Source organism: Egretta garzetta, unplaced genomic scaffold (assembly GCF_000687185.1).
Source record: "Egretta garzetta isolate BGI_Z169 unplaced genomic scaffold, ASM68718v1 scaffold98, whole genome shotgun sequence".
Lineage (NCBI taxonomy): Eukaryota > Metazoa > Chordata > Aves > Pelecaniformes > Ardeidae > Egretta > Egretta garzetta.
This window is the reverse complement of record NW_009260611.1, coordinates 282,799-293,686: the sequence shown is the minus strand read 5'-3', so window position 1 is coordinate 293,686 and position 10,888 is coordinate 282,799.

Below are 10,888 nucleotides of genomic sequence, written 5' to 3'. Positions count from 1 at the left end.
CTGGCAAGGATAGAGGTCCAAAATGTGAAACCACTTGCGCAATCCATGCAAATCAAGTTATCCTAAATGAAAAAGGAAAATTCACGTGGTTCGTGCCCTCATTACTGTGAACTGCTCGTGTGCTAGTTCCTGGTGGATGATTCCATCAGATCCTGTGTGTACGTCTGGTTTATCTACCTTCGTGGTGATAATGTTAAACTGGAAATACAAGACTGTTGATACAAGCTTTAGAAGTTGTACATTGATCTATGAATGTGCATTGAGTCTCTCAGACCTCTTCAACAAATAGTATAAATTAGAAGCGAAAATCCTCATTCTATCAATCATAAACAGCAGTAGCTACAGTTTGAGTCATAACTCTGTAACTTCAATTGTATTGCAGAAGGTGAATGTATTACAAATAGTTGCTTTATCTTAGTAAAGGTTGTGGCAGGGAATGCTGCAGTATCTCAGGAATTCAAGGTTATAATAAGCAAGCGTTGGGGGAAAAATAAGTCCAATGAAAAAGTAAATAAAAGTGTTTGTTATTCCAAAATGCAAAGTCAGGCATAAGATCTTAAACAGTAAAACAAGCAACACCTCAAAATTAACATTTAGCAATTCTAGGTGAACAATTTTTAGATATAACATAGTGCACATCTGTGTATACACAGGTCTGCATGTTACGTGTTTTTTCTTTCTTACAGCCTTAGGGGCTGATAGTCCCAGGTCCCTATCAGTCTTCCTGGTTGGCCACCATATATAGGAGATAGACATAGCTGTAAAGCTCTCAAGGTTCTTCCTCTTCCCCCCTCCCAGTTGGCTGACTTGTCTTGGCTGGGGAGAAAGCTCAAGCTTTCAAGACAGGTGTGTGATAAGAGACCCAAAAGATGGACTGGGGAAACGTCTCAAGAAAAACAACCAAGAAATCTCACCACTCTGTGAGGAAATATCCATCCCTTTTAAGCACGACACTAGCTATGTTATTCTCAAAGTTGTATATAAGCTCAACAGGAGGTGTTTTGTTGTAATTTCTTTGGGGTTTGATGGGGGAAGTCTTGAGAAGAGGGGAACCTTCCACGGTAGATACCAGAGCAGCCCTCACTCAGATGAGGGACAGGAGACACTGCATTAGGAAACCATGAAGATGTCACCTAAGGAGTACTGAGATTACAGAGAATGTGTTTGGTATGTGGGTAGCTGTTGGGTGAGCTTGTGCTGAGGAGGAGTCCCAGCAGCGTGCCGCTCGGCCCTCCACGGCCTTTGCTTGGAGCTTTAATTTAAATTGTGTTAAAGAGAAAATGTTTGTATTCTTGTCATCTGTGGATGCGCACCCAGAGTCACCCACCCGAACAAGAGCATGCATGTATGGGCGTCCTGAGGCCTGTCCAGAAGATCAGGCACCAGCAACCACCGAGGATCCGTTTACTTCCCCTGGAAACCACCAGAACGAAATAAAATGCAGTAGACGCTGCAGCTTTCCCCCCTCCCCAGACTGAACTCATGCACTGCTCTGGGGGCAACGGGAAATTAGATAGCTGGGTGACTGTGTGGGTTTGGAAGTTGCTGGCTGACAGGAGCAAGGAGAAAGAGCAGAGGTGGGCAGTGGGACTGGCATCGAAGTACTGCAGCCAGCTTCACACCACCGAGTAGTGAAGGACGCAGTCGACCGAGACACATCCGTGTTCACCCAAAGGCATGCTTTGCTCCAGCTCTGCCTTCAATGCCAGGCTGCCTTTTACTTGTTGCTGTTAATATTTTGGCAAATCATTTTTACTTTGGAATGGAAATTATTCTTTAACATTTTATTCTGTGTAATGTTAATGGGTTTGATGTTCTTTATTGCTTTTGTGGTGTCTTTTGTTTACCGATGACTTGCTTCCTACAAGCTGTTTGGTTTTCTTTTGGAAAAATCAATTCATTTAGCTTTAGTGTATCTAGAAGTTTAAATCCTCATCGCTCATTTATTCCTGGGTTTGTGCAATCAGCCGTATCTGCTTTTGGCAGCAAGTTACTAAAAATGGGATTTCAAGTTTTATTTTTTAGCAAAAGCTTTGGTGTCAAGTTCAGAGGAAAAAGAGAACAGATATGCTTATTTTTAAATGAACTTTGTCTCTGTAGTAAAAAAAAAGAAATTAAATTATTGATTAGGAGTTAAAATACAGTTACGAAACATTTTCAGAAGTTATCATGAAAATACAACCAGGAAGGAACTCCACTGAAGGCCAGGGAAGACTTCATCAGGTTTGAAGAATCAGACTCTCTTTAATTTTATAGTCTATTTCGGTTTGTCTTAAAGGCTTCACAAAAATGTCTTAAAATAATTTCTCATGTTCTCATTTCTCATAATCTTAGGCTGAAAGAGCTGTTTATGTAAGTGTTTGGATTGACCTTGTCTTTTAAGGAACCCATCGCAGTTTTAGCGTTAGATGGTTTAGTTCCTTTGAGTAGCTTTGTGGTATTTGCAACCTGTCTGTCAGCATTGCTCAACACAGTTTAGTTAAAAGTTTATGCCAGCTGCCAAGCTATCAGTTAAACTTACCAATTATGACTTTTTTAATGTTAGGAACTCTTCCTCTGAACAGAAGTGTATAGAAAAGCTAAATAAAATTAATTTTTAAAAAAAATCTCCAACATTGTGCCTCAACGTTATGTGGAATAAAGATGAATACATTGCACATTGCAGAAGTCTCAAAAATTGATTTATCATACTTCAAAAGGATACACAAGGGTGAGTACAGGTCATTTACAGCATGTAACTCACAGAATTTTAGTTGTGTCCGCATAACAACACTTCTTACATTTCTTTCTGCTTGTTTAGCTTAAGATAATTGTTTAAGAACATTTATTCTTCATTTCTAAAAGAAGCAAAGGCAAAAATGCAGTGTGATATACCAGAACTAAGAGAAACTCATTGGTTGTTTCTGCAAATTAATTTTGGTGTCTTAATTTATGCGAGCCTCTTTCTAAAAGCAAAACTCCCTCTGGAGTCAAACCAGGTTGGTGGGTTTAAAAAAAAAAAAACGCAGCAATGAGGAGTATATATTCTGCATGTAAGAAATGAAAAAGAAACATTTTATCACGATGTTTTATGTCTGCGTCAACAGCAAATCTCTGATTTACTCCGTCTCCTCCGGTGTGTTGTCTCCTTTCAGGGTTCAGGGCGGTTGCCACTGATGGTGGCCGGAAACAGGCCAGCACCTGACCTGAACTCGGGTATCATCAGGATGTGTTGGCTTGTCTATAGAACCAGGCGTTATTAAAAGGGTGAACAATATGTTAATTCCTAATTTCAAGCTTTTGGTGGAGAATATGTAAGGTTTTTGTAATTTTAGGAATTATAGATGTTTTGTTGCTGGACTCCAAGGTGTCTCAGAGTTCGTGGAATTTGGGGTGGAGATACCAGACCATGTCTTGGCACCTCATGAAAAGATTGCAGATTGCACCTGAGCTACCTGGAAAGCAGAGGTGAGACAGTAAGATAAACAAGCCAGGCCACAGATTCTTGGCACCTCATGAAAAGATTGCAGATTGCACTTGAGCTACCTGGAAAGCAGAGGTGAGACAGAAGCCAGGCCACAGACTGCCGTTTCATGGCACTTCACGTGTCCAGTGCATGTAACAAAAAAGGATCACTGCCCAATAAAGGGCTAGAATGGGAACAAGCCCAGGTATTTAGAGGAAGTAGTTTAAAATTCAGGCATGTTGACCATACTCTGACTTAAGCATAGAAACGGATCAATAAATGTACATTGAAATTTAAAAACAGAGTTTTCTTCTCATGCAAGAGTTCTCATGGGAGGGTGCAAGCATATCTCGTGCCTTCAGATATAATCTTTCCTGTAAGACGGTCGCAGCTGAGTCAGGAAGCTATTCCAATTCTCCAGTCCTTCTGCACAGAAAATATGCGTCCAAATGACACTGTGGTCGTTATTGGTGAGACCCGAGTTGACCGAGCCACAGCTCCTGTAAGGCAGCTGGTTGCAAGGGGAGGATGAAGATGAAAGTGGTGGATGCAGATGGACGCTGTTGGCCCCCCGCTGACCACAGAAACCTCTCCTAGAGAAACTGAAGATGTCGCCTGACAAGAAGTGGCAAGCCCTGTGCAGGACAGGAAACCCAAGAGACTCGAGCGCGCACAAAATTAATCAGCAAACCAGTGCATGTCTCTTCACTCTCCTGCTATTTGAAGGCTTCCTGCTGGCTTTGTTGATTAAACAATTCCTAGTTGGTTCAATAATACAAAAACTATGCAACATATGCAGAGACAGACTTCCCATTAGGCTGGTATTGGCTTAGTTAATAATGTTTTCAGTTCATTAACCAGAGTGCCCTAGCGCAGAGGGCTAGCTCACCACCCTCGGGAGCCACGCTGCTGCTCCCGCACACCGGCCTCCGCAGGGAAGCTGCTTAACAGTGGCACCCACCTGCATGGTTTTAGAAGGAACGCCTCATGCCCTAAAAAACAAAAAAGCCGTGTTTTTCCACACGTGTGTAGCCAATGTGAAGCTTGTCCCTTCCTCTTCTGCCCCTGGCGAGGGCGGCCTGCCTTTCCACGCTGACCGGTGGTGGAGGGGACACGGCAGGCAACAGGCTGCGGGAGCATGGACACCGCACCTGGCAAATCGTAGGGTTTATGTTGGCCCTGTTTCAGACACACAGATTTGAAGAGCTGGGAGGGGGGATATTCTGTAGTTAATGCAGAGAAATGGGGCGGGGGGGATTTCTCTTCTGATTTCAGACACCAGCTCGCAGCTCCAAAACACCCTCTGGAGGACCTGGCCTTTCTCCATGGACTGCAAAAGGCGCATGGAAGATGAGCTTCACTGGACTAAACTTGCACTTTGTGGATGCCGCCTTTCTTCATCGTCTTTAATGCCCCTGAATACAAGTACTTGCATTTGGGCATTTTTTGTTAAATTTATGTGATATAAATGTATGTGATATTTTATGTGAAGGGTGAAAACTCTTAGAGAGGAGCTGGTTTAAAACTTTTATGAATTTGGACCTAAAGGACGTAGATTCTGAAATCAGAACCAGCCAACGAGCAATTTCCTGGAGAAAGGAAGTACTACAGCAACGTTGTACTGCAACTAGGTATGCCTCAGGTCCACTGCTTGAGGGGAAATCTGTCAGGTTTAATATTACCCCATAGAGCAACAAGTAGCTCTAAATCACCCCCAAGAAAACCAATTGTTTTCAAGACTTGTCAATAAAGTGTTTTAAAATTGTCTTCTTTTTTTCAGGGTACCGTTGTTTTTAGATTATGTGGCATTTTAATGCGTTTTAAGCTACTTTGGAATTGATGCTATCAGAATGAGTGAACATTACCAAAAACGTTGTGTGTGTCTCTTAAATAATGCACAGAAGGTAATTCCTAAAGCAGTGGTAGCTGAATTGCAGGACAGATGATTACATTCACTGTTAAAAAGGAAGGATACCAAAATGTGATGCTTTGCCACTAATCTTCAGAAAAGGGGATTTCAAAAGAAAAAAAGACTAACTAAACGATAGGTCCTCCAGTTATAAGAAACAAAGCTTTTTAAAATGCTATTAGAAGAAATGATAATTTAGGAGACATGAGTATCACTGAACAAAAGGACACTAGGAAAGCACGAAATAAATCAATGTGGCTGAAATTAAATTTTTCAAGATGCTGTTTGAGCAAAAGCACATCTTTGTGATTTAGAAATCTGACCTAACACAAACAACGGCAACTAATCATTCACAGTTCGTGTGTACAAGATTACATGAGCTGTACTGGAATGTGAAGAGCAAACACACAATCTCGGTTGGTTTTATGTGTATATGAGAAACATGAAGCCTCCAAAAAATTGATTTGTCTGATACTACCAGGAGCAAATAATAATATTCCTAATGAGAGACTGGACTAAACTTGCACTTTGTGGATGCCGCCTTTCTTCATCGTCTTTAATGCCCCTGAATACAAGTACTTGCATTTGGGCATTTTTTGTTAAATTTATGTGATATAAATGTATGTGATATTTTATGTGAAGGGTGAAAACTCTTAGAGAGGAGCTGGTTTAAAACTTTTATGAATTTGGACCTAAAGGACGTAGATTCTGAAATCAGAACCAGCCAACGAGCAATTTCCTGGAGAAAGGAAGTACTACAGCAACGTTGTACTGCAACTAGGTATGCCTCAGGTCCACTGCTTGAGGGGAAATCTGTCAGGTTTAATATTACCCCATAGAGCAACAAGTAGCTCTAAATCACCCCCAAGAAAACCAATTGTTTTCAAGACTTGTCAATAAAGTGTTTTAAAATTGTCTTCTTTTTTTCAGGGTACCGTTGTTTTTAGATTATGTGGCATTTTAATGCGTTTTAAGCTACTTTGGAATTGATGCTATCAGAATGAGTGAACATTACCAAAAACGTTGTGTGTGTCTCTTAAATAATGCACAGAAGGTAATTCCTAAAGCAGTGGTAGCTGAATTGCAGGACAGATGATTACATTCACTGTTAAAAAGGAAGGATACCAAAATGTGATGCTTTGCCACTAATCTTCAGAAAAGGGGATTTCAAAAGAAAAAAAGACTAACTAAACGATAGGTCCTCCAGTTATAAGAAACAAAGCTTTTTAAAATGCTATTAGAAGAAATGATAATTTAGGAGACATGAGTATCACTGAACAAAAGGACACTAGGAAAGCACGAAATAAATCAATGTGGCTGAAATTAAATTTTTCAAGATGCTGTTTGAGCAAAAGCACATCTTTGTGATTTAGAAATCTGACCTAACACAAACAACGGCAACTAATCATTCACAGTTCGTGTGTACAAGATTACATGAGCTGTACTGGAATGTGAAGAGCAAACACACAATCTCGGTTGGTTTTATGTGTATATGAGAAACATGAAGCCTCCAAAAAATTGATTTGTCTGATACTACCAGGAGCAAATAATAATATTCCTAATGAGAGAAATTATCATTTTGCATCAGTCGCCATCTAAGAGGCTGTTGGGATGCTTCTGCCTGGGGATTGCATGTTCCTGGAATTTAAGATGAGCTACTCTGAGAGGAAAAAAAATACAGAAGCAAAATGGCAATGAAATGGTTCTAGATGATGAGTGCATCATGATGAATAGTACAGAGAGAAGTTCTGAAAAACTGGAGTGTTTGCAGTGTCTGGCTTTAAGACACCTTTCCAGAAGCATAGCAAATGTTGGTAGCTGTATTTTTAATTAAAAAGTTGAAAGGGATGATACAGTAATTTACAGTGCAGTAAATTTTGCCACCTGTTCCTGCCAACCTGCACAAACTAATTATTGCAAATAGACCAACAAACGTCTGGAAGACTCTGCAATAGACCCTAACCGGTGCTGAGGCTGCAAGGGGAAATGTTTCACTTCTCTGTGGCTAAAGCAGGTGGGCAGCCAGACATGGAGGTGTGAAATGCGAAGATGGACAGGGGACACCTTTTTTTCCCCACTACTTTACAGTTACGGGATCAGATGCAAATGAGGTGAGCAGCCCTTATCATGACATGGCATTCTCAGTTGTCTGCTCCTAGTGCCATCACTTGTCCCTCCCCACATCTGAGGCAGCGGACTTTGCATGAGCTGCAGTGCGGCCGTTTGAAGCCAAACAGGCGCTCAGTGATTTCTAGCAGAGCTTCCTTCCATCCTGCTTGGCTTCTATTCAAGGAGCTGGTTTCTTCTCAAGAGGTCCTTGCAAGAGACGTCTCAGATGGCTTTGAGAAGTGGAAGATGTTAGTCCTTGCCAGCTGTGCCAAGGGGCTCCTCATGCAGCGTAAATCAGCGGGGGGGGGGCGTATCTGGGGATGAACAGCCCCTCCCTGCCACCTCACAACTTTGGCGTTGTCCTTGTTTAATCCAGTTTCACTTCAGTTCCTGTCAGTATGGAAACATTGCACAGAAATGTCACTGGACAATAGCTGGTCAAAAATCATCCGCCCTGTCCTAGGTTTATGCAGCTGTCCCTGGCTTTCTGTCCTACCCGAGGCATCTGTCTGACCCAGAACGGAAATGCTGGTCATGTCAGGGCTTCCAGCTTTGCTGGCATCAGACTCCTTCCAAACGGCACGCAGTGGCTGTTCCTGCAGCTCAGTACTGACATGTGCTAAAAGGGGGTTGTGTCCCTGCTGATACCCCCACGGGTGAAGCTGCAGTCAGCATCAGCAAGGAAGACTGGGATAGGGAGAGTCACGTTGGATCACCTCATGTCTTCCCTAGCTCAGTGAATCGTTTACTAGTTACGCTTATTTTTGTCTATGGCTGTGCTGCTTAGTCTTCGTGTTAGGAATTGTGCTTAGTGTGAAGGGTGATGGGATTTTGTTGTGAAAGCTGGTGGGAGTGGGGATGAGAGGAGGGTCAGTGCACGGTAACAGCCAGCCACACACAGTACAAGCTTGTAAAAGTTGTTTGTAGCTTTACTTCCCAGGTCCAGCTCCCTTCCCTTTCGATTGCAGGCTTGACAGTACAACGTTTATCCACTGAATACGCTGCTGAGAAACTAACACAGCGATTGAATGATTAAAAGCACACACAACTCTCAAACTAATTATCATTCTTAAAACGTGCAGATTGCACCCAATGATACTGCATTACGATCCTATCCCCCTTGCCCCCCCACTGCTGAGTATCGGGGTGCAAGCCTACCCCTCCTCACTCCACCCTCCCACACCAAGCCGTTTGGGCAGAGAGGTGATGGGGAGCCCAGCAGGGCTGTCCAAGGGGGTTCCCTCCGGTGTCCTGCTGGGTTCGGGTCTGCAGGTCAGCATCCCTGCAGCGTGGAGGCATCCACACCCCTACCGTCAGAAGATCCCCCTCCCTTGTTCTCACCTTTCCCCATTTTCTCTATTTCTGGACCCACTTTTTCACTGCCCTTGTACCATCCTTTCTGCACCCAAATAAACACTTGTGTTATCCTCCTGCACTACCACTAGCAGTGAGGCAACGCATATACAACCCTCACGGTTACCAAATACCACCTGAGCTCCCACCCTGCCTCCTTCCCACCAGCACATGGTGATGCCCATGGTGCTCCACAGGGTTCAGTAGGTGGTGCAGAACATACAAGCTGTGAAGTTGTTCACTTCCAACAGTGGTTGGTTAGACTTGTCTTACTATATGCACACATTCCCCTTATTAATCAGGTTCCCACAGCCCCGTACCCACGACTTTCAGTAGGCTAATGCAAGGTTTTATATCCCACTGTTCATGCCCCTCCTTTATGAAGTCCCCAAGCCACCATCCCATTGTTGAAGGTCCATCCCACTCCCAAGATGAAAATTGGCACCGCTCATCTGGTGACCCTCTGGACACAGGATGTCTCCGCCCCTGAGAAAGGAATTAACTCCTTACAAAAAAAATCTAACCACCGTTTCACTGTTTCAGTTGCCAGCAGTAAAGAGCCAGAGATACTGTTCAGTCGAATGCCTCGGAGGTATTTTCCATTAAATTGGTGGTCTCTTTAGCCACAGGCCAGTTTTGGCTATCCCACGTGGTTATCGTTGTCGCTGCATCAGATAACCATCCCAGGTTTGTTACTGAATTACTTTGTTTGGGATTCAAAATTCCACACCCTGCCACCCCTATCTTCCTGAGTTTAGCTGAGAGCATTTCAGTATCAGATGAATTTAGGACCGTTAAATGTCAGATGTGCCCATACCTTCTCTATTGTTTCCATGATGTTTGCCAGGCAGCCAGTATGCTAGGCAAGTTTTGCCAGGCAGGCAGTACAGAAGAGGCACATTCTGAATGTAGTCCAGAATAACTAATTTCTGACATTCCTTATGTCATTGCATATTTCCTAATTTCCTCCCATAATTTACAGAATTAATACCAGATTTTGTTTGGATAGACTCGGTGGCCCAAACTAATCTGCAGCATATATAGGCTGATATAACTGTGTCTCTCCGGTACCACTTTGGTTGCAAAGGTACCACGCAGGCTCCATGCAACTTCTGTACTTGCCCCATATCATGCTCCAATACAAAAAAACTAATTTATTTGTTCCATTTTTTTTGCTCGTTCCACACCCCTTCAAAGGTAAAATTGGTTACTTCTGAGAGGACTATTAACAAATATTCATAACTGGGACACTAAGCATTTAAATTTGTTCCAATTTTCTTGAGGCTAAGTGTTAAAACTCCTTGAGATCTTGAGGGAAAGTACATGCCAGCAGCTGTTGCATGTTTTTACACCTTTAACAAACAGGATGAAGATTAAAGGAGCTGGATACTTTAACAATATCCCTGATGTGCTAACCAGCACATCAGCCCAAGACTTTCCTAGCTCACGTTAAATCCAAACTGCTCTATCCTTGTTAGTACTTCTCTAGAGTGACTAGTCCCCATAACCAAGATGCCATCTCTGTAACCAGTCACTCCTCCCATGCCTTCCAGCTCTCTGTTAGGAATGGTCCAGACCAAGCTGTTCCACCAGCTCTCCCCCTCTCCTGCAACCCCTTTCTTTAACAGCCCTTTCATTACAATGTACAATTTTGCAAACCCCCCGCCTTCCTTACCATCCCGACGCTGCTCCCACGTACCGGAGTTGATCAACCCCTTAGAGCTGATCCCAAACCAATCTCTACCTTTTTATGGTCCCTGGGCACATCTCCCTGCTGCGCAGTTACTCTGCGTATGTCAAGATCCCGCGGTCACTGCCTCCTCCCCCCGCTCTGGCAGCCCCGTGGCCGCCCACGCCCACGCTCACGTTCCCGCACACGCAGGCTGCAGCTGCTTGGGCATTCGCCCGGGGCGCCCCCTCCCCATCAGCTGTTAGAGCCGCTGAATCACCCGTCTTGGTACTTTTTTCACCATCTCATCAGCAAGCGAGGCCCACAATAATTGCCCCCACCTTCTGCCAAGGCAGCCCGGTGGCCGCTGGCACCCGCTTCATGCTCGGAAGGGAATGGGCCC